The 27,898-nt window shown below is 37.0% G+C and overlaps 1 protein-coding gene across 20 annotated transcripts in view; it reads right to left on the bottom strand.

Annotated features, from left to right (window-relative positions):
* LOC101883723 (uncharacterized) overlaps positions 1 to 27,898 on the bottom strand; it is a 321,837-nt gene that overhangs the window by 287,047 nt on the left and 6,892 nt on the right. For 11 of the 20 annotated variants that reach the window (XM_087253127.1, XM_087253119.1, XM_087253121.1 and 8 more), the window contains exons 2-3: positions 2,051 to 2,200; positions 1,777 to 1,933 (exon numbers count right to left, since the gene is read on the bottom strand). The gene's annotated coding sequence lies outside the window, so the exon portion shown is untranslated. Of the gene's footprint in view, positions 1 to 1,776; positions 1,934 to 2,050; positions 2,201 to 8,176; positions 8,277 to 27,898 lie in introns of all 20 variants that reach the window. The other 9 variants (XM_087253126.1, XM_087253117.1, XM_087253130.1 and 6 more) reach the window with 1 other exon arrangement.

Below are 27,898 nucleotides of genomic sequence, written 5' to 3' on the forward strand. Positions count from 1 at the left end.
CACTAAAATCGTTATCGATATTTTTTGACTGTACACCATTTTCAATAACGATAAAATTTGTATCTGTATTTTTTGAACGTACAACATTGCCAATAACGATAAAATCGGTATCTGTATTTATTGACCGTACACCATTGTCAATAACAATAAAATCAGTTTTCATTGACCGTACACCATTGTCATTAACGCTAAAATTGGTATTGGTATTGGTATTTCTTGACCTTACACAATTGTCAATAACGATAACAAAAAAAGTTTGGTATGAAGTTTCGGTATGAAGAACTATAGTTTTATTAAAATGTGGCTACTGAGTATGCACCTTGGAAGCAGTGCTAATAAGCTAAGTGTGTCAGTTTGTCATTTCCAATGGTGTGCAAGCAGCGCGCACATGATGCACGTGCATTTCCAGGTACACCTAGTTGAAAACATCTCAACTTCAAGAATACCGCAAGTACGCTACGATTTATGAAAGTAGAACAAACCAATCTGCTTTACCCAGGCAAACACAGGGCATCAAAACGCTGCAGCGCATTTTACTTTTCTTCATAAATTTATATCGAAGCTGCAGCAATGGTTTGTCCATTTTATCACCCTCTGAGAAAATGGTTGATGGTCGCCAAATACGTAGGAAATACGCCATAGGAGCATGAGCGCAAAACGCATTGAAAATGTCAAAAGAAACCACACGTTGACATTTTCACCAGTGAGTTTTGGGTTGCATAATTGTCACTTCAGGTCAGAATAACAACACACACAAAAATGAGTACAGTATAGCAGTAATGAAGAGATTATAAATAAAAAAAGGATGTCGCCAGAGTGGCTTTTTGGTCTCTTTTCTTGTGCATCCCAGCCACTAGCTCCCCATCTGAAAGATTTATTTATTTATTAAGATTATCCTATTGCATAGGAGTAATGTAGTCATCCAGTCACCAATTTGTAATGTTGCAGTATGTATTTAAATAATGATGGTTGGTTCTTTTACTTGTAAGATTCACATAATTAGTTTTGTTTATAGAGTTTGAGGTTCACGGTTTCATTATCATTCACACCTTAAAGTTTGCTTTGATTGCTCAGTGTTTACACTTTGCCATTGCACACTTTGTAACATTTTATTTATCAAGTCTCTTTAACACTTAACACATTTATTTTATTATAAAGAAAACAGATATTTTGTTTAAATATTTTTGATTTTTAATGTTAAAACGATTTGCCGATTAATATAACAATTAATGTTGGTAAATTAAAATAAAGTGCTTAAATAAAAAAAAAAGTCCTAATAATCCTAAATGCATTGTTAAAAAATATTCAATAATTATCAATATCGAATGATATAAAACATGATATTTTGATAGTTTGTTTTTCCAATATCGCCCAGCCCTAGTGTTGTCACAATCAGCTACAGAACTGAAAACATCTTGTGATGTAAAGGTACAAAAGAAATAATGTCACATTTTCAGACACAACTGTTATGTTTTCGCACTGCTGTGGTCTTTTCAGCCTATCTCCAGTGGTAAGTGCATCTGGATTGACCGTATTCACCATCAGAGTGCATGAACCGGACCATGACACCCGTTACTGTGACGGTTCGGGACGAATACACACTGTACACAGCATATTTAATATCAGTAGTTAGAGCAATCAGCAAACGTCATTTGTTTGAGTGCATATACCGTTACACCACTAGGGATCAAAATGTTAGGTGGACTATCCCTTTAAGGCTGGGTATATCATCATCAGCACTTGAGCGTGAGTGTGTATGTGTGTGCGTGCACGTGCCTGGCCATTTAATTAAACCCGAGGATGCTGGAGCTGCACAGGAGGGACATGTGGAGACACAGAGAGACACGGCAGACGGTTTCTGATGATGAGGGGGAGGAAGATGATGGTCAGACAGGAGGATATCAGGGTCATCATTTAGCAGCATGAGCTTGTGCTCAAAACACATGGAGAGGAAAGAAAAAAAGCAAGAATGAGTAGAGCAGGTGGGACGGATGAAGGGCAAACGAAAGGCTGGTTGAAGGTATGAAGAAGAATGCTGTGGCATATTTACAAGTTGTAGCAGCATGAGATGAACTTCCAATGTTGGCCAGATGAGGGCAGGATGGGCAGTTTTGTGAGATTAAAGAGATTGTTTGCACAAAAATATGCAAGTCTGGCATCATTTCACAGCCTCTTTATTCCAAACCAGTCCAAGATTCCCCTGTGGAAAGAGAAAATGCAGAATGTTTACACCGCTCTGTTGCAGACAATGAAAGTGAATGAGGACGGAGTCATTAAAAAGTTATATATGTAACCCTGGAATATTATAATCATGTTATATTTTAATATTATTTTATACTGATTAAACAGGATTTCCATTGATGTCTGGTTCGTTGGATGAAGATATAATAAGTGATATAATAATTAAAAATCTGCAATGTAAGGGTTCCAAAAATCTAGCTAATGAGAAAATCAGCTAAGACAAGGGTGTCAAACTCAATTCCTGGAGGGCCGAAGCCCTGCACAGTTTAGTTCCAACCCTGCTCCAACACACTTACCTGTAGGTTTCAAACAAGCCTGAAGGACTCAATTAGTTTGGTCAGGTGTGTTTAATTAGGGTTGGAACTAAACTGTGCAGGGCAGCGGCCCTTTTGGAACTGAGGTTGACACCTGTGAGCTAAGATGTTGTCCAAATTAAATTCTTAGCAATACAAATTACTGATCAAACTTTGACTTTTGATATATTTACAGCAGGAAATTAACAAAATGTCTTCTTGTAACACAATCTTTATTTATCCCTTGTGCACTGTTCAAATTTACTACTCTTTTGTTATGTTTAAGATAAAAAAATAAACACAGAAAATGCATCAGATAAATTGTTTTTATTTTTATTTTTTTTTTACATTAATCTATTAATCAACCTTAGTCCTTATCAAAAATACTGAATTGTTTAGAAGATTACATGATTTTATTGCCAAATTTGTAAATGATGTCACTGATTTGGTGGGAAAATTTTTTTTTTAAAAATCACAAAATGACATTTTCAATATGGAAAGTAATTGTGGATTGGATTATTTTTATGTTTTATCACAGTGTTGAACATGTGAACGATTAGTAACAACATTGTCTTTGATGCATTGTTGCATTTTCATTTTTTCTCCCTAATTTACTGTTGGTGGTTACTACGCCCCTCGCTGCTGGAATCAGCTTCCAGAAATGATCAGATGTGCTCCAACATTAGGCACATTCAAATCAAGACTGAAAACACATCTGTTTAGCTGTGCCTTTACTGTATGAGCACTGTGCTACGTCCGACAGATTGCACTATTATGTTTTTTGTTTTCTTTTTCATTCTTTTATAACCTATTTTAACTCATTTTAATTTGTTTTTATCTGTTTTTAATAATTTTTATTGTCTGCATTTTATGTTCCTAAACTTGTCTTGTTTATTCTTGTTTATGTAAAGCACTTTGAATTGCCACTGTGTATGAAATGTGCTATAAAAATAAACTTGCCTTGCCTTGCCTTGGTGGCCGTTTTTGCCCCATTGACTTCCATTATGACCACATTTGATGGTGCATAAATACAGTCTTTGATTTAGTTTACTCCATGTAGTTCTGAGACCTGAGATGCATTTTTTTTGATTTTCTCAGACATCAAGGTAAATACGCAAAATTCAATCTCACAGACCCACATGCACACACTTCGATGTGCTGTTACACTCAATATAAACAGGCATATCTAAAGGGTTAATGGTGCCAACTGATGATCAATGAAAAATTACAATATTTACCTCTTCACAGGAAAAACCTCCAACAATCATAAATGTATATATGGTGCCAAGGTTTTGTAATAAAAAAATGTGTTTATAATGAAAGTCAATAGGGCAAAAACAGCCACCAACAGTAAATTTAAATTAAAATCAATCAAAAACAATGCATCAAATTTTATGTTGTTTTACATGTTCATGACTTTGATAAAAGGTAAAAAATAAATCCAGTCCTGAACTACTTTTTGTACTGAAAATACGTCATTTTGAGTGTTTTTTTTTCACCAAATCAGTGACATCATTTATGAATTTGGCAATTAAATAATTAAAATACTGTAATTTTCCAAACAATTTAGTAGTTTTGATCAGGACTGAGGTTAATTTAACAGTTTTATAAAAAATACTTATCTGATTCAGTTTTACAGCAGTTTAATTCAGTGGATGTTTTCATCCCAAACATACCAAAAGGATAGGAAATTTGCCCAGCGTGCAGAGTTAAAAAAAATAAAAATAAAAAAAAAAAAAAAAAAAACGTAAAAAATAAATAAATTTTTTAAAAGCATTTTGCCAAAATGCATGTTAAAATAACGCCCAATCCCAACTCTATTTTTGTACCCCTTCCCCTTGGCTCTTGAAACAGTGTAAAGGGGAAGGGCTTCAAAATTCACCCCTAAAAAGTTGGACAGCACTACAACACCCGCACACGTCATCATATGTCATCGCAATCTCTTTCTTCATATGAGATCAGTCGATCGTGACTGCTGTAGTTTTTCCAGTTGCTTTATTTTTTGGTATTTATCTTCAGGAAATCACTGAAGGCATATATTATGATATCATAACAATCTAATGTGGCAATTTAGCATTTTTTTTTTAAGCATGACGGTAAAACAGAAACGCGGTTATGAATGTATTAAAACGTGTTTGTTTGATGTAAAAATTTGTAATAATGGCAAAAAATAAATAAATACTAATTTGTGAATCTCCTTAATTCCGGGTGCAGCTGTGCTGCCATTGTAGATGGTGTATTCTGGGATATTTTCTTACCCCTTGGTTTTGAGTATGGTCCTGAAAAGTATTTGTTCAAAGGGGTATATAGCCCTTCCCCTCAGCCCTACAACTTCACGCTAAAGAGAATTAGGACAGCCCTACCCCTTCACATGGACGTGCAAAACTAGGGGTAGGGGTATGGGGAAGGGCTAAGGGGTTAAATTTGGATTTGGGACTAATATGTGTCATCGAATATCATTCTGCTTGCTGAAACGGAAAAAGTTGTGGCCACATTAAGACTCAAAATCAGCCCAGAGTGGATGAAAACATTCCCAACAGCACACAAGGGTTAACATTCTAGCTATTTTAGGCATAAAAAAAATGTTTACCCATACAACGCATTTCTGCTTATTGCCACTTAAACCCTAAAGCTGGTTTTGTGGTTCAGGGTCACATAATGAGTTGATATGATTCTGTTCCTTGACGAATCAAATACTTCATGATTGTCTCTTTATCACTGGGAATGGTATGCTTCCAGCTTATTTCATGTGTTTGTCAACAATCATTTTAATCCTAACAGAAGCAGTATGATTTTATATTTCTTTAAATAAAAATAATGTCGAATGGCGCATCGCATTTGTTGAAATTGAAATACAAATGTCATACAGTCATAGTCCAGGATGACAATGACAAAAACCATTGGGCTCAAGCTGTGACAGAAGGCTTTTATCCACACCACAGGTATTATTTCACCATACCAATGATCACCCTTTACATTGAACATGACTTCACTCTTCACGGTCACATGATCAGGGAATAGCAAATTGTAAACACCAATTGTAAAACATTTGCTTGATAAGTTTGCAGTTCATTCCGCTGTGCTGACCCCTGATTAATAAAGGGACTAAGCTGAAAAAAAAATGAATGAATGAATGAATGAATGAATGAATGAATGAATGAAAATAACGCTGCTACCGAGCTGTCAATCAAATCAGTGGGCGTCACATAGGGGTGGGCCTAAAAATGGGAGGGATTTGGATTTGTGTGTGTGTGTGTGTGTGTGTGTGTGTGTGTGTGGTCACACTTTATTTTGATGGTCTGTTTGTTGAATTTAAGTTACACTGCATCTACATGCCAACTAATTCTCATTAGATTATAAGTAGACTGTTGGGGTTGGGGTTAGTGTAGGTTGACCTGTACTTGCAAAGTTTCTTATAGTCTGTTAAATGTCTGTTGAAGGAGCAGTATCAGCAGATATTACGCAGACAGTCTACTAATACTCAAATGGACCATCAAAAATAAAATGTTATTGTGTGTGTTATTACTATACAACACAAGTCTATCTGTGAAAACTTTGACTTGGTCTCATTTGAGCTAGGCATGGGACGATAACCGTTTTCAAGGTATAGTCAAGGTCAAGGTTTTAAAACCGGCAAAAATTTCCTGCAATACCGTTAATAAGGTATGTGAATGGTTTTTTATTTATTTATTGATTTATTTTTTTAGGAAAACAGTATCTCCAGCAGAAAAGATATCCAAAGATGTCATTTTAAATTGTAACGGAATCTGTAACAAATGAAGACAGCAGAAGTCAATTAAACCTTTTAATTATTTAGCCTGACATGTTTATATTTTAAATCTTTCAAAAAGTAAAATATATTGTTTTCAAAGGGGGAAAAAGTTGTTGTTTTTTAATTAAAACATTTCAAAAGAATCTTTTTTAGAGAAGTAATGACAATACCGTGATATTGTGAAACCTTAATATTTTTATCTAAGGTTATCATCCCGTCAGAAACTTATACCTAATCTAAGCCTAATTAATAAGCCTAATCTGAGGATCATAAAATGTGATTCCTTTCTTTTATCCTGACTTTTAACCTTGAAACCAAGCACCTTTTATTAACATTTTGCTGGCAGCTAGCTCTCTGCAACTCTCACATGGTCGCCAACTGAAACTAAGCAGGGCTGTGCCAGGTCAGTACCTGGATGGGAGTACCTGTGTACCTGTGTTGCTGCCGGCAGTGGTGTTAGTGTGGCCAGCAGGGGGCGCCCAACTTGCGGTCTGTGTGGGTCCTAATGCCCCAGTACAGTGACAGGGACTCTATACTGCTCAGTGAGGGCCGTCTTTCGGATGAGACGTTAAACCGAGGTCCTGACTCTCTGTGGTCATTAAAAATCCCAGGATGTTCTTCGAAAAGAGTTGGGGTTTAACCTCGGCATCCTGGCCAAATTTGCCCACTGGCCTCTGTCCATCATGGCCTCCTAACCCTCCCAATATCATAATTGGCTTTATCACTCTGTCCCCTCTCCACCTATCAGCTGGTGTGTCATGTGCGGTCTGGCGCAAAATGGCTGCAGTCGCGTCATCCAGGTGGATGCTGCGCACTGCTTTTGGATTAGGAGATTCCCCCCTATGTGTAAAGCGCTTTGATTGCCCAGAAAATCACTATATAAATGTAAGGAATTATTTTTATTATTATAATTATTATTTTGGTTTGATGTGTTATATTGTCTGTGTTAGTGTTGGATATTACTCTACAAAAAACTTGCAATAGTTAATAACTGAAACTCTTAATTTTTTTAAAATCTTGATTATTTTTTTACGGTGTAGAAAAAGATCATGCAGAATATGTACTTTATAAGTACTAGTAAACAGCTGACATCTTAATAATAGGCAGGTAACAAGTCATTAGCTATAATGAGAACTATTAAGAATTTGAGGAACTTAAAATCAAGTGTGGCGACATGGTGGCTCAGTGGTTGGCACTGTCACCTCGCAGCAAGAAGTTAGTTCAAGTTAGCTAGTCTCAGCTGGGCCAGTTGGCATTTCTGTGTTTGCATGTTCTCCCCATGTTGGCGTGGGTTTCCTCCAGGTGCTCCGGTTTCCCCCATATTCCAAGCACATGCACTATAGGTGAATTGAATAAGCTAAATTGGCCGTAGTTTATGAGCGTGTGTGAAAATGAGAGTGTGTGGGTGTTTCCTAGTACTGGGTTGCAGCTGGAAGGGCATCTGCTATGTAAAACATATGCTGGATAAGTTGGTGGTTAATTTCACTGTGGCGACCCCTGATGAATAAAGGAACTAAGCTAAAAGAAAATAAATGAATGAAAATCAAGTGTTACCAAAAACTTTTTCAGCTGTATATACTTTTTTAATATAAAAAAATGTATTTATTAAAGCCCTTTCTATGACTACGGCAACACATTATAATTCAAGTTTATTTGTGAGTGTTTTTTTTACTACAGTCTCTGTGAATAACTTTGACTTTGTCTCTGTCAGCTTATCCGAGGATCATAAAGTGCGATTCCTTTCTTCTGTCCCGACTCTCTTTCTTCCGAAGCACCCCTGTCATCTTTCCTCCTGATGAAAGTATTAGCTCTATCGCTCTCTTATCTGATGTAACTCCGACAAGCTCATTTCTCTGTAAAGAACTCTCACCTGCTGCATTGAGCTGATACACACACACACACACGCACACACCGGCCTCAGGCAAGGAAGACTTGATTTGCGTCACATGCGATTACGGCTCTTCAGAGCTCTGCAGAAACAGAACAGTGATTTTCAGAGACTTTCTTTTTGAAACAGAACTCCTGAGAGGACAAGCAAAAGTTCAAAACCTTCAATGCCTTCTCGAAAAGCTGCATCAGCTAAAATAACACACACAGTGCTACGGAGTAATGAGATAAGACTTTTTTTTTTTTCTTTTTTGCAGAGTAAATGAAAACTTAAGGATCGACGTGATGTTATGATCAGATCCTTTAGACATTTTTTAAAAATGATGATATCACAGATTTGTGCAATTTTATCAGACTGAAAATACTTCAGTTCATTTAATTTCATGTCATTCAAAACATGCAGTTGTTGGCAAAATCAAATACACATTGCAACATCGATGCTGAAACGATATTATCAACCAACGTCACACGGTAATATGCACCCTAAACAGTGTAAATGAGTTAAGTCCAGCAAAACTCAAATTAAAAATGGCATTACATAGCCCCAATTTGAATCTATTCATATGCATTGCATGACCTCCCATAATCAAACTGCAACTTGGATGAAGCTACAGAACTATTCCAACAAACTGCAAGGCAATTCCGCCTCCTGACTAGTCTGCCAAGTACATAATCATGCCCTATGTTTGCCAATCACTTAGGCACATAAAAAATGAATTATTAATAAAAAAGTACAATGAGTCATTTTCCAAACTACTTTTACTCAAGTATGAAACTGGAAACTTTGTAAAACACTGACTTATTACTCCAGAGTCTTATTATTCTCCGCTTCTTAATGGTCTCACGAGCTCCAGCAATAATGCCATAGATCATAATGATAATGATGTAGTTTATAGTCAAAGAAGCATCTTTTATTTCCTTTCATAAATCACGCTCAACACTTCACCTCGGTAAAAGAAAAGAATCCCAAATATCACCTTTGTCACTGACAGAGGTCAACAATCAATCATGCATGTGCGACAGCTCCGTATCACTAGGCCACATCTGGACTCTAAATGTGATGGATGAGAAGAAAGAATGACTAGACACGTACGTGAGCCTGCATTTCACCTTCAATACACTCTGTTCGCATACAATTGGACCACTAGAGAGCAAATATAATTCTGCAAAGTGAAGTGGCTTCGAAGGGGACATGGCATGAAAAAGAGGAGTCTTCGAAGAAAAAAGTTTATAGGGACTTTGGAGGAACTGCACCATCAAAACGGAGATTTTAATTCAGAAATTCTGAGTCACAATCCTGCACTCATTACTCCTTTATAGGGCACTGGTTGGAAAAAAAAACAATGCTACTGAGCATTTTTACAAGACTTTTGAACTTTTTAGGACTTAATTTTATATACACCCTGTAAATATATCTGTAAATTAGCAGTTTTTATAAAAAAAAAATTTATATTTCCTTTTCCTTATATTTTATTTGGGGATTTTGCTATTTGATTTATCAATCAATCAATTTTGGAGTTCCTCAAGGAAGTATTTTAGGTAAATTATTTTTTCTTTTATATATTAATGATTTAAAACCAATTTCAGTATTTCATCAAGAAAAAAGGGCCAAGCAATAAATCATGAGTTCGGTTAAAGCCTAGTTCACACTACAGGATTTTAAACATCAGCAGATCGCTGTGCCGTTCACACTACATGACTTGACTTTGTGTCTTTTAATCGCTGTGGTGTTCACACTACGCAACACTCTGTGAATGATCCACAAGAGGGGGGTCACACACTACATGATCTGACAACAACTCATTCCCCAACAGCTCATTCAAGCTACCAAACCACAGCCAATGACATTTTGAGGGAGGAGTCGTCAGAAAAAGCTGAACACTATTGGCTGCTTGTGTGCGGATGACATCACTGACAGCGTTTCAAGCTTTGGAGAAAGCATTTAAAAACATCGTCAAATCAGCTGATTCATCAGCGCATTAATCACTCATCTGCAAGGTTCCAGTGGATAGATACACAGAGAGTTTTTAATTTTTGTAATTGTATAACTCTTTGAAATAAAACTAACATATTTATAACACCCTGCCGTTTTCTAACTATCAGTGTATTTCTTTCTGACATTGTTTTTTTTTTACTACAAAACAGTAAAGAACTGAGCATTTCTGCATTAAATTACCATATTGGTTAAAATGACTGCATGCATGTGTGATACTTTTCGCTGTGACTTTAAATGTGTGCATTTTTTGCCTAGCAACTTCCTGCTAACATAAACAAAACTTTTTAATGGCAAAAACCTCAATTTACTTCAGATATCTTTCAAAACAGCATATTCTGTGCCGTGAAATAGCTCATGTTTGAGAGTGAAAATGAAAGCCAAGACGTTTGCGTGTTCTACTATCTTAACTACATATTTATTGGCTGTTTTACGAAAAAAAGATTATATTTTTAGGGTAATGGTGTCATTAAATATGATGCCAGACATTCAAAGCTTAATTTTAATATCTCAATAATAGCTTTGAATGTAAATATGTTGTGACAGTATGGCGTTTTATATGAGAACGATCAGAATGAGCAGTATGGTACTTCTAATAGTTACAGTATTCTAGTTCCACTGTTAATATAGCCTACTCTCATGTCTGTGTTAACGCAGAATGAAGCGAGTGCATCGATGCCCATTCTGACCAATCACAGATGTTTCTGTTGAGCTCCTGAGCACACAGGCATTCAGCTCATGCTGATATGCTCTCTCATTGGCTGCAGCTCGTCACTACATCGGACCACACGTGGGGTTGAGTCGGCTGACTGCTCTGGAATATTTAGCATGCTAAATGTTGGATTTCCGTCTGCGAGGTGTCGGCGACGCGTCAGCGAGCCTCGTTGATGCGTTGTTCAGTAGTTCACACATAAAGAGCGGCGAGCGCCGAGCACCCGCAGATTTCTTCCCGATCACAGCCCGATCTGTCGGCGAACTCGTTAACTTCCAAATCGGGCTCAAATCAGGCTTAAAATCCTCTAGTGTGAACTAGGCTTAAGAAGTGTGTAAAACTGTTTTTTAGATAACTTTCTTTACACATAGGTAAAACAAAGGCTATTTTATTTGCTTCAAGACTGAAATTAAAGAAAGAGGATAGTTTTCCAATCATTATTCCTAACTACAAAACTGAGTCGAAAAATTTAGTAAATTATTTGGGATGTTTTATAGATAATAAATTATCTGGAGATGTTATGGTAAGAAAGGTTTTTACGGAGATATGTGGAAAAATTAGGTTCTTCGCAAGGCAAACTGATCTGTCGGATGTTCATTCAATAAATAAAATCATAACATTTTTTGTCATGAGCTTTGATTCAACCCCATTTTGATTATGCTACCTCATGTTGGTATAGTAGCTGCTCACAGAATATGAAGGAAAAATTGCAAAAGGAACAAAATTAGCTAGTATAATTCATTTTTAACTTTAAATTTAACATTTTTGCACAAAGAGTTTTTTAAAGAATTTGGCATGTTAACTGTTAGTAGTAAAGTTTGTTTTTAAAACTGAGAATGGTCCATAAAATGTTTAATAATGTGGTTCCTAATTATTTGGTGAACTATTTTTAAGGCAGCAGTATTTATCCAGTGCTAGGGGTTGGGATTTTTAATATTTGCTTATTTACATTTAGAGGTCTGGTGGGGAAAAATATGTTTTTATATACAAGTGCAATCATGTGGAACAAATGACCAAAATCGATGAAGGAAATAAAAGACTTAAGGAGGTTCAAAAAAGCTATCAAAAGATGGGCGTTTATGAGTATAACTAGTTTGCAAGGTGGACGAGGATGTTTTATTTTGTATGCTACTTGATTGCAAATAGGGTTGCAACTGGAAGGCCATCCGCTGCGTAAAACATATGCTGGATAAGTTGACGGTTCATTCCGCTGTGGCGAAACTAAGCCGAAAAAAAATAATGAATGAAGGAATGTATTTTTGAATTATTTTGTTCCCATTTTAAAATGTGGAGGCATCGTTTTGTTTTATGCATCACATCTGTGTTTTGAAGCCATACTTTATTTTATTTAACAGCGAGGACCGCAATGGAAACAAGCCCAGGGCTTTATTGTGTTTTTATCCTCGACAGTTTTTTTTATTTCAAATAGTATGGGATGCTTTGTATTTTTGTCCAGCTTGACTAAAATCTGTTAAATAAAATTCAATTAAATTCAATTCAATTTATGCTTTTGAATTGAATTATGGGGTCTAGATCATTCTTCCAACATCTTTTAACCAAAATAAGTTTTTAAAAAAAAAGTAACTTTTATGAACATTTTTAATAGTTTAAAGTGCTATATTGTTTGGGTTGGTGTTGTATATTACGCTACAAAACCTTGAAATAAGCTGCCATTTTCTGTTAATTTAAACTCTTATTTCGCTTTACATTATTTCTTATACATTCAAATTGCGGCCACTGACCACTTTCCTCCTCCATGTTTCCTCTGTTGTTGTTTACCGCGTCGGCTCTTCCTTCTCCGTCATTTAACTGCAGAGAAGTATCACATTGTCGCAAGTTTAATGACGTACAAAATTGAATGCCTCAATAAGCCTGCCTGTTTACATGATAGTCGCATCGTCACATATCTGATTCATATTTGATTTATTTTCTATTTATTTCTTTAAGGAGGCCTGAAACCAATCTCTGAATATCGAAATGCATGCAGTTTTTTTTTTTTTTTGCATGGCCATAGAACAGATCTGATCTACAGGTATGTCACATATGAGCTAAAAAAAAGTGATTGGGTCACATTTAACCGAAAGTGTAAACAGGGCCTTTGATTTGGATTAAAGCAAAACTGTGAAGGACACCTGCCCTCCAGGACTGAGTTTGCCCACCCCTGGCTTAAATGGTCAAAATGCAAAAGAAACAAATTGACCCTGAACAGGTACATCAATTTCTTTATGAAAAACAATACAGAACTGGTTCAATTTTTCATTTTAGAGGGTGAAATAACCCTCGCATTCTCCTGTTATAGTCTATTTTCAGAACAGCTGAATATGTGAAAGACGTATCTGTATGTGTGCGTGTGTGTGTGTGTGTGTGTGTGTGTGTGTGTGTGTGTGTGTGTGTGTTCACACCCTGTTGATGGTTATAGATATGAACACATGCTTAGAAAACAGGTAATGTGTTCTGACACAAAGAACAGAGAGTACAAGTGTCTAAAGAAACACACACACACGTTTGTTTTTGTGAAAAGTGGGGACATTACATAGGTTTCCATTGATTTTATACTGTCCAAACCGTATATTGTATTGCCCTCACCCCACCCCACGCCTAAACCCAACCATCACAGTAGACTGTGTGCAGCTTTACTCTCTGATTAAACTCATTCTCTAGGATTTATAAGCATTTTGAGAAATGAGGACATCACCAATGTCCTCATATTTGACCTCATTTTTGTAATACCTGTGTCATACCCATGTCATTATACAGATTTGTGTCCTGATGTCACAAAAACACATACACACATACATACACACACACACACACACACACACACACACACACACGCACGCACGCACAAACAAACCTATCGAAACAAACTAGAAAATCCTTCCTCTTTTAGACCTTTCTATTTCGCATGACCTTAGATTTATGTGAACAATAACAATATATGTGCAAATCCTGATTTGAAGAATGATGGCAACATAAAACTTAGCAGTTAAAATTAGAAGAAATCCAACATCATAGAAAATCTCAATTGTGTATAATTTCTCTAGAATCTTTTATAATTCTGGATGAATTGTAGCGAATATATTCAATCATTCATTCGTTTTCTTTTCGGCTTAGTCGCTTTATTAATCCGGGGTTGCCACAGCGGAATGAACCGCCAACTTATCAGCACATGTTTTGTTTGGATGTCCTTCCAGCTGCAACCCATCACTGGGAAACAATCACTGAATGCACATGCATTCACACACATACACTACGGACAATTTAGCTTACCCAATTTACCTATACCATATGTTTTTGGACTTTTGGGGGAAACCGGAGCACCTGGAGGAAACCCACGCGAACACTGAGAGAACAAGTGGACTCAACACGGAAATGCCAACAGATCCGGCCTGGGTTTGAACCAGTGACCTTCTTGCTGTGAGGTGATTGTGCTACCCACTGCACCACCGTGCTGCCCAGCAAAAAATATTGTCATGACATAAAATGTTAAAAGTTTAGTTTTTTTTAAATGTTAAAAAGTACATACATTTTGAATCTCATTTTGAATTGAGATGTACTGAAACGTCATCCTCTGAGCACCACTGAAGTCAACAATATGGAGAAACATCCACCTCCTCACACTGAAGAAAAAAGTTCAGAAACTGACATCTTGGATGACAAGAAGTAATAAGTCTTGTCGTCGATCCCAGTTCTAAGAGCAACACATACTAACTTGACTTCTAGTTGATCATTTGTAAAAGTGGCAGAAGGTGGATTTTTCTGATGACTCATCTGTTGAGCTGCATCCCAATCATCACAAATACTGCCGAAGATACTGCAGAAGACCTACTGGAACCCGCATGGACCCAAGATTCTCATAGAAATCAGTCAAGTTTGGTGAAGGAAAAATCATGGTTTGGGGTTGCATTCAGTATGGAGGTGTGCGAGAGATCTGCAGAGTGGATGGCAACATCAACAGCATGAGGCCCTGTTTATACTAGTGCGTTTTAGTTTTAAAACGGCGTTTTAGAATGAAAACGATCCGCGTCCACACTAGCGGTTTACCCAGCGTTTCTGAACAACTCTCCGTCCACACCAAAAATGCTGAAAACGGACATCACGTGACCACACATACACTCTCGGGCAAATATCCAATTAATCAACTAGAAGTTAATTTATAATTTGTTCTTCCTAAAACTAGGGTTGGGTACCGAAACCCGGTGCCATTATAGCACCGGTACCTAGGTAACTGGTACGTACCGGTATTAAATCAGCGTATGAATTTCAGTGCCTAATTTGTTGCCTATAAGAGCGTGTGAAGCGCGTACTGTATGTTGAGTAGAAGCAGCACGCAGGCGTTTGACTTTGACGCCTGTTTCAGACCGCAAGCGAAAGCAGTGCGTGAGCAGCGCGTGTGGAGAGCAGTAGCAGCACGCAGCCGTTTGCCTTTCACACCAGCTGTGTCTGCAGCGCGCAGCTCTCCGGCAGCTGCTGCAGAGATCAATCTATCTCTTTTTCTATCTCTATGTCTATTCTATCTAGTTATGAACAGCTCTCGGGTGGAATAACTTGAGTGAACATAAAACAAAGCAGAGTAAAACTTTCTTCCTTAGCTTCAGCTGCACAGCACAGCACACATCAAGCTCACATCATCCAGCATGCGTGTCGAACTACACTACCCACAATACACTTCGCTATGGACTACAACTCCCTTAAATAGCAAGTCTTAAAGCGACCACGGCCCTCTCCTGCAACACTAGCGTGCAACTTACCAAAACTGATACTAAAACTGTTTTACTTTTGGTTTTGTAGTTCGGGCCTAAATAAATGTTTGTTGCAGTTTTTAATCGTTTTAAGTTAATTTGAATGACTATATATAAATCAGTGGATATTATTAACGCATTTATTGGGTAAAATTGCTACTTTTTACTGTCATTCAATGTGTTTTGGTCATTATCAATGCACAAAATTAAAAATAAGAAATAGGACTTATTATGACTCCAGAATAATTATTTTTTTAGGAAAGAGTGTCAAAATTTTCAGAAACATTATTGTAAATGAATGGGAGGGCAAAATAAATTGACTTCAACTGTAAACTTTAACAGGCCTACAGTTGCAGCGATGTGCCTTGATGTACTTGAATGTTAGAAATATGTTCTCATACACCAGTATAACGTTACTTGTCAAATAAATAAACAAGGAAGATTATTTTGAGTTTATGAAGACTGCAGAGTGATGCATGAAAACAAATGACTTTAAATAAAGTTGTAAGTATTTTGTGATTTATTTCAGGGCTCGAAATTAACTTTTTTACTTGGTAGCACCGGTGCTCCCAACTTCAAATATTTAGGAGCACCAAAACAATTTTAGGAGCACCAGAAAAAATTTAGGAGCACCCACCAAAAATGAATGAGCACCGCTGCAAATTGTTTTTTAAGGGATTTATTGTATTTTAAAACAACATTAATAGGACTGACAAAAACCAGAAACAACTATCTAACTAATGCTGCGAAGACTTTGATATTTGTGTGCAATAATTCCAAAATGAATGTCTACTAATTAGGCCATAGAATATTAATGATGATAAAAAATGACAATAATAGTAACAATGAATTCCATTTCTCATTATGATACTGCCTTGAATGTGCATGAATGTAGGTTATCTGCTATAAAAAGTCTGTTACTTTATGAAAAATAATTGTATAGTTTGCATCAAACAAAAATGAAGCATTGCAGTAAGAAATATTTATTTTGCACTGCTGTTTTTATATGCATGTCAATTTATTAAATAATATTTCTGCTACAAAACAAACAAAAGATTATAATAAATCATTCAATTCAATGATGAAAGCTGCAAAGCAGTCATCAGTAAATAAAAAAAATAATAATATACACCTCAAGAAAGAATAGACAAAAGAAAGTAAGTAAAGTCTCACTTCTATCACTCTTTAAAAGTTTTGGTTTCAGTTTGTGTCAATTTAAAGGTTCAGTCTGAGCTGATCTTTATTTTTTTGTGTTAGTGGAAAAGCTGGCGAGTCAGCCGACCCAATTTATGAGCAGGCAGCACCACCGGCCCAATACCGGTCTTTGTTATGAGCCGCTGTTTCAGTGTAAACTTAGTAAAGGCGAGCTTCTTTGGCGATGATATGTACAGTATTATATTTGACTTTTAGCGGACATTTGCGCTGAACACGCAGTGAACGCAACGCATGGAGATTCGGGCGCCTTCTCCAAGAAGCGCGTACTCGATTGATCTCAGCTGGCAGATCATTATTCACCACGTGACGCATCATGATCGCTCTCATCTGTGCCTCAACTTCAGGTGGGGTTTGCAAACCTGTGTGCTTTAAGTTTTCACTATTCAGCCGTTTGCATTTCCCGTGGTCATAAAGGCTCCTTCCCTGTCATCTGACAGCGGAATACCTTGAGTGAATGACAGCTAATATGAACCAATATAGCAGCATGGAAGAGCGATACAGGACGTTTTTGCAAAAAAACAAAACAGGTCGCACTACAACCATTATCTGCAGTCGCACTAATGCTCCCATATATATTATGAGGTCGCATAGATTAATTTTAGGGCGCATATGCGACCAAAATGGTCGCAATTTCGAGTCCTGTATTTGTTAAAATGTGCTCCTAAAACTGCGTGGCCCCTGCCCGCCCCCCACAGGTTAATAGTAAGCTAATGTAACTTCATAATGCAAATCTTAAATTCATGCTAACCAACAAATGATCAAAGGAAATGTATTAATGTAATACAATCTGAATTGATGTTTACTTTAAACTGTAATTATATTGTTCTATTAAAATGATTTTTAAAAATATTTTGTCAAACAAAATATTTTTGTTAAGTCATCCACCATCATTTTGTGGCTAAAAAGTATCGATTCAGGCACCGTTTTGGCACTGGTATCGTTTTAAAAGTACAGATTAGGCACCGGTATCGAAAAAACCCCAAACGATACCCAACCCTACCTAAAACTTGGATAGGTGACAAGACTTTTGTCAGATAGTGTTGCTTCCCAAACTCTACTTCAATCCCCAGTGCACACACACACACACACACACACACACACAAGCACACACTGTGAGCATACACCGTCCATCTTCAATTCTTGTCGGGACTGGGAATCGAACCTGCAACCTTCTGATTACAAGTCTCTAACATCATGCCACAACTGCATGCCAATAAAAATGAGAGTGAATTATCAGGAGATTTTTTATTCTGGGATTAACGAATGCTTTTGGTTCCCGTTCAGATCACACCATATGGTCGCACGAACGCGACCCGTAGATTATTAACTTTTTTTTTCTCTTGTAGATAAATCCTAAACTTATAGCAAGTCGCAGAAAGATCACCTCCCACAACATTCAAATGGCATGTATGAATGAAATTTGGCTTTCCGGTAAAATGTAATTATGACAAGTTGTGGTGGCACCTAAATGCTTTCTTAGGTTATTAAAGGGGTTTTCTGTTAACCCTGTAGGGCTGCTCGATTATGGGAAAAATCAGAATCACGATTATTTTGGTCATAATTGTAATCACGATTATTCAAAACGATTATCAGTTAAAGTCAAAATTATTCATCCTCCTGTGAATTTATTTTTATATATAAATATTTCCCAAATGATGTTTAACAGGTTTTTTTTTTACAGTATTTCCAATAAATTTTTCTTCTTCTGGAGAAAGGCATTTTGTTTTATTTCAGCTAGAATAAAAGCAGGTTTGAATATTTTGAAACCTATAATAGCTTGATATTATTAGCCCCTTTAAGCAATAAATATGTTTGATTGTGTGCAGAAGAAACTACTGTTATACAATGACTTATCTACTTACCCTAATTAAGCCTTTGAATGTCACTGAATACTAGTATCTAGAAGAATATCTATAAAGATAATGTGTAAAATATAATGTACTGTCATCATAGCAAAGATAAAAGTAATCAGTTATTAGAAATGAGTTATTAAATCTGTTATGTTTAAACTGTGCTTTAAGCATCTTCACTGTATTTTTGATTTTATTATTGATTGATAATAAAAACAGTCGACAGCAGCAGGAATACCGCACGCTGTCACTTTAAGAATAGTGCCGCTCTGATATGGTTTCTCTTTCTCGTGTCTTTTGATTCTCAACTTGTTAGTTTGTTACACAAATGGGGGTTAATATGAATAATCAATAAACACTGCGCTCTGACACAAATGTGCATGTATTTGACCATTAAAGCACTCAGAAGATCGCGTTAGATGTGTGTGTGCTCTGCTGTCCGAGGCCAAACACGGTGTGCGCACAAACACAAACTCACGCTACCTGTCCGAGGCCAGACACGGCGCGCGCACACACACAACAGCACGTGCTCTTTTACGCTTTTAAAATTATGAATGATGCGCATCCCGTGCTGCAAAAGTTACATTACAGCACACGCTTTTAGTCATTTTCACGTGGAACTGAGCTTTGCAGAGGCAAAGAGTTTTCACACGTGTACAACTGAAAGGGGGCGGTACGTGATGGAATAATCGTTTATCTCAATTAATGGTTTTTCATAATCGTTAAAAGCGGAAATCGAAATCGGATTTTCGATTAATTGCACAGCCCTATAACCCTGCATTAATGTATTCAGTGTATAGCTGCACAGTTAATCATGAAAAGACCACAATCTCGATTCAAACACCCATGCAACCTAATTTACAAATGATCGTTATTTGCATGTTTATTAATCCTTTAAAGTGCCGCATTAAAATCTGCATTAGACCAAGAGAGAGGTTCAGTCTTTTTTCAGTTAGTTACAAATTACAAACAATCACATAACAGAAGTTCCGAGATAACAGTTTATAGTCCAGATATACTGTAAACACTGATGCTTAAGTTACAGATTAAAAATGACAGTTTAATGCAACTTGACGTTCAAAATTAAAGTTGCAGCTTAGAGCTGCACGATTAATGAAAAAAAGATTGCGATCTCGATTCCACCCCCTAGACCAGGCGTGACCAACCCTGTTCCTGATTTCAGTTGCAACCCATATCAAACACACCTGGCTGTAATTATCAAGTGCTGTTCAGGTCCTACTTAATTGGATCAGGTGTGTCTGATCAAAGTTGGAGCTGAACTTTGCAGGAAGGTCGATCTCCAGGAACGGGGTTAAGCATCACTGCCCTAGACCAGGGGTTTTCAAAGTGTGAGGCGCGCCTCCCCTGGGGAGGGCACCAGAGCATGTCAGGGGAGGCGAGGGAAAAAATATTATATAATAAAAATATAATTATTAAGTTTAATTATTATATGTACTTTTTATAATATTGAAACGTTTTAATTAAACAAAGCTAAAAAAAAATAATACGTCTAAAATAAGAAAACCTTTTTTACCCAGAAGGCCATAGCTGTGAATTCGCTTCTGTTTGGCAAGACCGCCAATACAGGTATATGCCTGCTAACACAATGGATCGGTTTCTGAGACCCCCCCGATTCAAAGCTATCGAATTCAGGGCTTAAACCCAAAAGACGACGATATGATGATCAGTATTTGAGTTTAGGATTTACGTGGACAGGACCAGCTGATAATCCACCACCTTTATGTGTGATGTGTCAAGATATTTTGGCTAATGACAGCATGAGACCCGCTAAACTTTGACTGTTTTGACTGGAATGGACAGTTCTTGGATCTGTTCTATTTATATTGAACCATCATCCTAGTTTTAAAAACGTTATATTAAAATACTTGTTATTACTCTGTAAATAATTGCACTTTCATGCAAATGATGATAAAAGTGAGTTTTCTTTATATATATATATATATATATATATATATATATATATATATATATATATATATATATATATATATATATATACACTGTGTATGTGTGTGTGTATATATATATATATATATATATATATATATATATATATATATATATATATATGTGTGTGTGTGTGTGTGTGTGTGTGTGTGTGTGTGTGTGTGTGTGTGTGTGTGTGTGTGTGTGTGTGTGTGTGTGTGTGTGCGCGCGTGTTTGGGAGGAGGGGGGCGCCAATGGATAAGTTGTGTCAAAAGGGAGGCCCACTGTCTTAGACTTTGAAAAACCCTGCCCTAGACCATCCTAATCCAACAATTCTACGATTCTGCCAATCATATTTTCAAGTTCAGGAGAGAAACAATACATTGCTCAGCAACATGGACACCTCCAAATGGTGTTGAAAGAGTCACATACTGCATTTATAAGGTATAATTCACTCAAAAATGTCTGTTCTGTCTTCATGTAATGGTGTATTTGCACCAAGAAATGACACGTGGCGTGAGCTGACTGTGAGCTGTTACCACAGAGAGGGCGGGTGCGCGTCTGTGAATGAAGTCTACTGTAGTGAACAGAACCTGCATAAGCTGTGAGTAACAGGTAACAAAGTTGTAAATGACAATCAGTTCGTGGCAAAGAGCCATTGTTTGGGAGCCACGCGGGAAGAATGAAGCGCACTTAACAGGGAAAATGAAACCAAAAGCAAGCACATCATATCGCATTTCAGAGTTTTGATTGCGACAAGCATTTAATATGCTTTTCTTTCATAGTGAACACATCGTTGTGCATGAAAATAAATGTTTAACAGTGTCAGTATAACTACTCTAGCCTACATAACATTGAATATAATGCAAGAGAAATTCTGATAATGACAAATGTGATTTCACCAGTAGAAAAAAATGCTCTAATAATGTTGTCAACACCAGATGACAAGTGTATGTCTTAAACATAATAATTCAACTTTAGAATCATGAATAGTTGTATTCTGATGTCATCATTTTACTGTGCATTAATGACCAGGACAAATTAAAAGTCTGTTCAAGTCCACCATTCCAAATCTATACAAAATTAGTTTTTTTTTAACCAACGGTAGAATTACACATAGACCTAATATTATTATTAGGGGTGTCAAAATTAATAGTTTTTTCGGTGCACCATTATGAAGACGTGGACAATTCGGTAGGTAGGTGAGCGCGGGTATTTATAACACTCCAGGAGCAAACTTAGGGCTGACCCATGGCATAGGCAGTATAGGGAAATGCTAAGGGTGCTGTACATCCAGGGGGGCGCCAGAAATTAGCGCGGTTAAGTTGGTTTTGTTTTGATATTCCCGACACATTCAGTTATAGTGGCAATAACTCAAAAACCTCTTACCCTAAAATGATCTAAAGTGCGTTTCCTACAAAAAGACAAAGCTGGTTATGTTTCACAGCTGTCTTTTGCTTTTTTTTTTTCCGCTCGACATTACGACCACTGCTCCCTTTAAGCCTGCTGAGTGGAGCTCTCAGTAAGGGACCGTCAGAAAAGTGCTTCTTTTTTTCTTTTTTTGCTCCGCTCAGCGCGAGCTCTCTCGCCTAAATGCATATTGCGAGGGCTTAAGTGTATGTCTATGTTTGTGTATGAGTGTGATTGAGACAGTGTGGTGCTGTGTGTCTGTGACAGCTTGTTATAGCCTCTTCCCAAAATATAGCACTGTGTATAGAAAGCATTGTCAATGCACCGTGAGGCACCGAGATATCGAATTGAACCGAATCGATGACGTGATATATACAGGGCTCGAAATTAACTTTTTTACTTGGTAGCACCGGTGCTCCCAACTTCAAATATTTAGGAGCACCAAAAAAATTTTAGGAGCACCAGAAAAAATTTAGGAGCACCCACCAAAAATAAATGAGCACATCTGCAAATTGTTTTTTAAAGGATTTATTGTATTTTAAAACAACATTAATAGGACTGACAAAAACCAGAAACAACTATCTAACTAATGCTGCGAAAACATTGATATTTGTGAGCAATAATTCCAAAATGAATGTCTAATAATTAGGCCATAGAATATTAATGATGATAAAAAATGACAATAATAGTAACAATGAATTCCATTTCTCATTATTATACTGCCTTGAATGTGCATGAATGTAGGTTATCTGCTATAAAAAGTCTGTTACTTTATGAAAAATAATTGTATAGTTTGCATCAAACAAAAATGAAGCATTGCAGTAAGAAATATTTATTTGGTGCTGCTGTTTTTATATGCATGTCAATTTAATAAATAATATTTATGCTAAAAACAAACAAAATATTATAATAAATAATTAAATTCAATGCTGAAAGCTGCAAAGCAGTCATCAGTAAATAAATGAAAAATTATATACACCACAAAAAAGAATAGACAAAAGAAAGTAAAGTCTCACTTCTATCACTCTTTAAAAGTTTTGGTTTCAGTTTGTGTCAATTTAAAGGTTCAGTCTGAGCTGATCTTCATGTTTTTGTGTTAGTGGAAAGCAGGCGAGTCAGCCGACCCAATTTATGAGCAGGCAGAGCAGGTTTCTTGCGCTAACCATCGGCGCAATACGGGTCTTTGTTATGAGCCGCAGTTTCAGTGTAAACTTAGTAAAGGCGAGCTTCTTTGGCGATGATATGTACAGTTTTAGATTTGACTTTTAGCGGACATTTGCGCTGAACACGCAGTGAACGCAACGCATGGAGATTCGGGCGCCTTCTCCAAGAAGCGCGTACTCGATTGATCTCAGCTGGCGGATCATTATTCACCACGTGACGTGTCATGATCGCTTTCATCTGCGCCTCAACTTCAGGTGGGGTTTGCAAACCTGTGTGCTTTAAGTTTTTACTCTTCAGCCGTTTGCATTTCCCGTGGTCATAAAAGCTCCTTCCCTGTCATCTGACAGCGGAATACCTTGAGTGATTGACAGCTAATATGAACCAATATAGCGGTAGGGAAGAGCGATTTAGCACGTTTTTATAAAAAAAATCAAAACAGGTCGCACTACAACCTTTATCTGCAGTCGCACTAATGCTCCCATATATATTATGAGGTCGCATAGATTAATTTTCGGGCGCATATGCGACCAAAATGGTCGCAATTTCGAGCCCTGATATATATATATATATATATATATATATATATATATATATATATAGGTATAGGTTCACACCTCTAATTATTATTGGTGTTTTTTACCATATGTTTGAGAAATAACAAGAATAATAGCATATACTCAAATTAATCTTTATATTACATCTACAGAGAAAATTGTGATCTTTATTTTAAGCCAAAAAAAAAAAAAATGTGAATCTTATTTTAGCCAGAATCGTGGAGCTCTATTGCAGCTATTACATTGTATAACCAGTAGGTGGCGACAACCATCCATACAAAAATGTGTCTCCGAATAATTCTTCAAAAATGACACTGTAATGAAATGTTGAGTGAGTTATTCATTTTTTTTCAGCGTAGTTTCTGATTTATCAGGGGTCGCCACAGCAGACTGAACCGCCAACTATTTCAGCATATGTTTTACGCAGCGGATGCCCTTCCAGCTGCAACCCAGTACTGGGAAACACCCACACACTCGCATTCACACACATACTGTGGCCAATTGTGCTTACCCAATTCACCTATAACGCATGTCTTTGGACTGTAGTGAGAAACAGGAGCACCCGGAGGAGACCCTCACTAACATGGAGAGAACATGCAAACTCCACACATAAATGCCAACTGACCCAGCTTGGACTCAAACCAGCGACCTTCTTGCTGTGAGGCGACACTGCTAACACCTGAGCTGCCTATAAATGAGTTATTAAATCATTAATTGATTTTATATGAGTGTTTGTTGTTGTACAAGATTATAATATTAGACTTATACACTTGGCATTATCAGCAACAGTAACAAAGATAATTTTTCACAGTATCGCATATTTTATTTTTATTTATCAGCTGGTCTTGTCCCATTTTTGCTAATCCAAAAAAAAAAATCTGATCCGAACCGTGAGATGTGCTCCCTTCCACCACTACCACTTAAGTATATTCTCATTAGATTCATCCAACAAGCAGTAGTTCTTCTGTCAGAACCAAAGCAACAGGTTCCGCAGTTGCTCAAGTCTTTGCGAAGTGATTGGATTTGAAGGCAATGAGACGCTGGCCATGCCAAGAGCTTCTGCCCCTTCATCCGTCATCTTCCCAGAGCTTTTTATTCCTGACGATCAATTTCCTGAACAAGAGGCCGACAGCCTTTGATCAATACGTCACTGTTGTTTTTCCTCCCTCTTTATCTAAATCTGTGCCTCCGGAAAAATGAAAAGCCAAACTCTGGCCTCTTTGTCTTAATTTTTACTGCACGGAATTGAATTCCACCACCCTTCAATCACAAGTAAGAAGTTCAAGGCACAGAAATAAAATAAGAGAGAGAGCGAAAGAGAGAGGATGAGAGACATTATGTTGAAAAAGTCTGGCTAGTCAGGGATAGGAAAGTCTGAAAAGGTCTGGCAAATAACACTAATTCTATGTCAAAAAACTCGGACTTCTTGAAAATAGAAAAATTATGTAAATATTGTCTAAAATAAAACATTATTCAGTAATGTGGTTGGTTAACAAGTAGTTTCATTGTGGTTAGTACCTAAGGGTGTCAAAATTCATTACTTAGGGTGCTTTCACATCTGTAGTTCGCTTCATTTGGTCTGGACCAAGGGTAATAAATGATACATTGTTGCATTTTCTGCCGTCTTTGGGTCGTTTTCGCACCACTCTGCTGGCTTTGGTCCTAACCAGTTGAAACGAACCAAAATGCAGTCATCTGACAAAATCCACATCTCTCATTGGCCAGATGTTGTTGAACATATTTCCTAAACTGCTTATTGATTGGTCAGAATTCACATGCGGGAAAATGCCAACGAACTCCCACAAGTAAACAAAACCTGCAGACACAAAATGTCACTTTTTACTCTGGAGGGACGACTGCGCTGACTGATTGTATTCCTGCTTTAGACAAACTATACATTTCGACAATGGAGCGTGGCTGGAAAACAACGTTTTAATGCCTCGCTTGTTATTTCAGGAGGAGGCGTGAATTAATTTAGCTAAACTGCGACATGGTCATCTTACGGAAATATTATCAACGATCCATCAGGTAATGTTTTCCCCTCTCTCTCTCGCTCTCTCTGTTGGTAAAGCGCTGTCAACAAATATTTTTCCTCCATATCTCATAATGCACAGCGCATCGGCCTACAGCAGCTGGATTAGTCCAAAAGGCGCAGTACTTTTTGCTGTTGGACCTGTTTTAGTACGAATCATATTCTCACCACAAACGAACCGCTCCAGGGTTCGTTTGAAAGCGTACCAAGACCACCTCTTTAAGCAGGTGTCGGTACGCTTATTTGGTCCACTTTTGGTGCGCACTCGAGTACGATTTGTGCATTCTCACCTGCCCAAATGAACCTAACCAAAAGGGAAAACGAACTCTAGTGCGATTCAATCGAACTAAATAAGGCAGGTGTGAAAGCACCCTTAGATGCACTGCCATGCAGACAAGGACAATTCGGTACCGGTTCAGTAATACATCATAACCGGTTACTAGGGCTGTACAATTAATCGAAAATACGATTTTCGATTTCGGCTTCTAACGATTATGAAAAACCATTAATCGAGATAAACGATTATTCCATTATTTACCGCCCCCTTTCCAGTTGTAAACATCTGTTAAAGTAATTCTGATTTAATGAAGCACCTCATGTCCTCACATGCCACCACAAAATTAGTGGCTACGCAGGTAACAACGTGAGCAAATAAAACGTTGAAGCAAATAAAACTTGATTTCTCCACCGCAAACACTCATTACTCATTACAGAATTAAACTAAATAATATCTAACATCTGTAAGTTCTAAACCACTTATTGTGTTTTATTGTGCACCTATAGTAATGATAATGTTTATAATGATATGTTGAATTTGATGGTTGTCTCTCACATAAATCTCCCAAATAGTGTAGATTAGAGTACAATGTTTTTTATATTTATTTTAAAGTTGCTTGACATTCTTTTTTTTCTTTAAATGAACGCAATAGTTACTTTCCCTCGTAAGTAGTTACTTTTATAAATATGCAACTCAGTTACTATTTGTGAGAAGCAACTAGAAACTATGATTAATTACCCTTTTAAAGGAACTTTCTCAACACTGGGTACTATGGTCAAAGATTATAATGTAGTTTTAAGCTATATAAAATAAGTCAACTGAAAAAAATGGTTTCTTGTTATGTCAACAAACAAACGATCGATTATGCATTTTAAACAATAGTTTACCTTTTTTTTAACTATGTATTTAAGCCATGATAACTACAAATTAACTGTGGTTTTGCTACACTAACAACAACAACAATGAATAAGTTAACAATTAATCAATATGCCAAATACTTCCCTTTTACTTCAACAATTCCATGGGTCATTTTTCCCTGCTGAAAAAACAGCATATGCTGGTAAGGTAGGTTTTGATGCTGGTATGCTGGTCTCAGTGCTACTCCTGACCAGCAAGACCAACATTGAGACCAGCAAAACCAGCATTAAGACCAGCAGGACCAGCATTGAGACCAGCAAAACCAGCATTGAGACCAGCAGGACCAGCATTGAGACCAGCAAAACCAGCATTGAAACAAGCAAGACCAGCATACCAGCATCAAAACATACCTTACCAGCACATGCTGTTATTTTCAGCAGGGTTGTAAAGTACACCGAATGTAAATCTAAGAATTATACATGATTTTGTGTATTTATGTTGATAATGTTAAACAGGCTAACATGTAGCTGCTTATGTTTCTTTGTAGTCTGGCTTATACAATTCATCCGTATTTTCAATGGTATCTGTATGCAGCCATATGATGCAAGCTAAAATTGCATCACTCAATGATGCAATCTCAGACACAATGCACTCAATGGAGCGAGTGACATCAATGTGACGGGTAGGGTTAGGTGAGCCCATTAAAAAGCATTGGATGCAGCTGAGATTGCACTGCACCAGGTCTGCATCCAGACCCCTCTCGTATTTTGTGTCTATGTAAGTTAGCCTGGCTAATACAATTCATCCGTCTTGTGTTTCTATGTAGCCTGGCTAATACAATTCATCCGTCTTTTGTTACCATGCAAGTCATCTTGGCTAATACAATTTTATTATTAAAAGTCTGAAATTAAAAGGTTGGAATACCAAAATAAACAACGCCAACAAAATATA

Source organism: Danio rerio, chromosome 5 (genome assembly GCF_052040795.2).
Source record: "Danio rerio strain M-AB ecotype USA chromosome 5, GRCz13ab, whole genome shotgun sequence".
Classification (NCBI taxonomy): domain Eukaryota; kingdom Metazoa; phylum Chordata; class Actinopteri; order Cypriniformes; family Danionidae; genus Danio; species Danio rerio.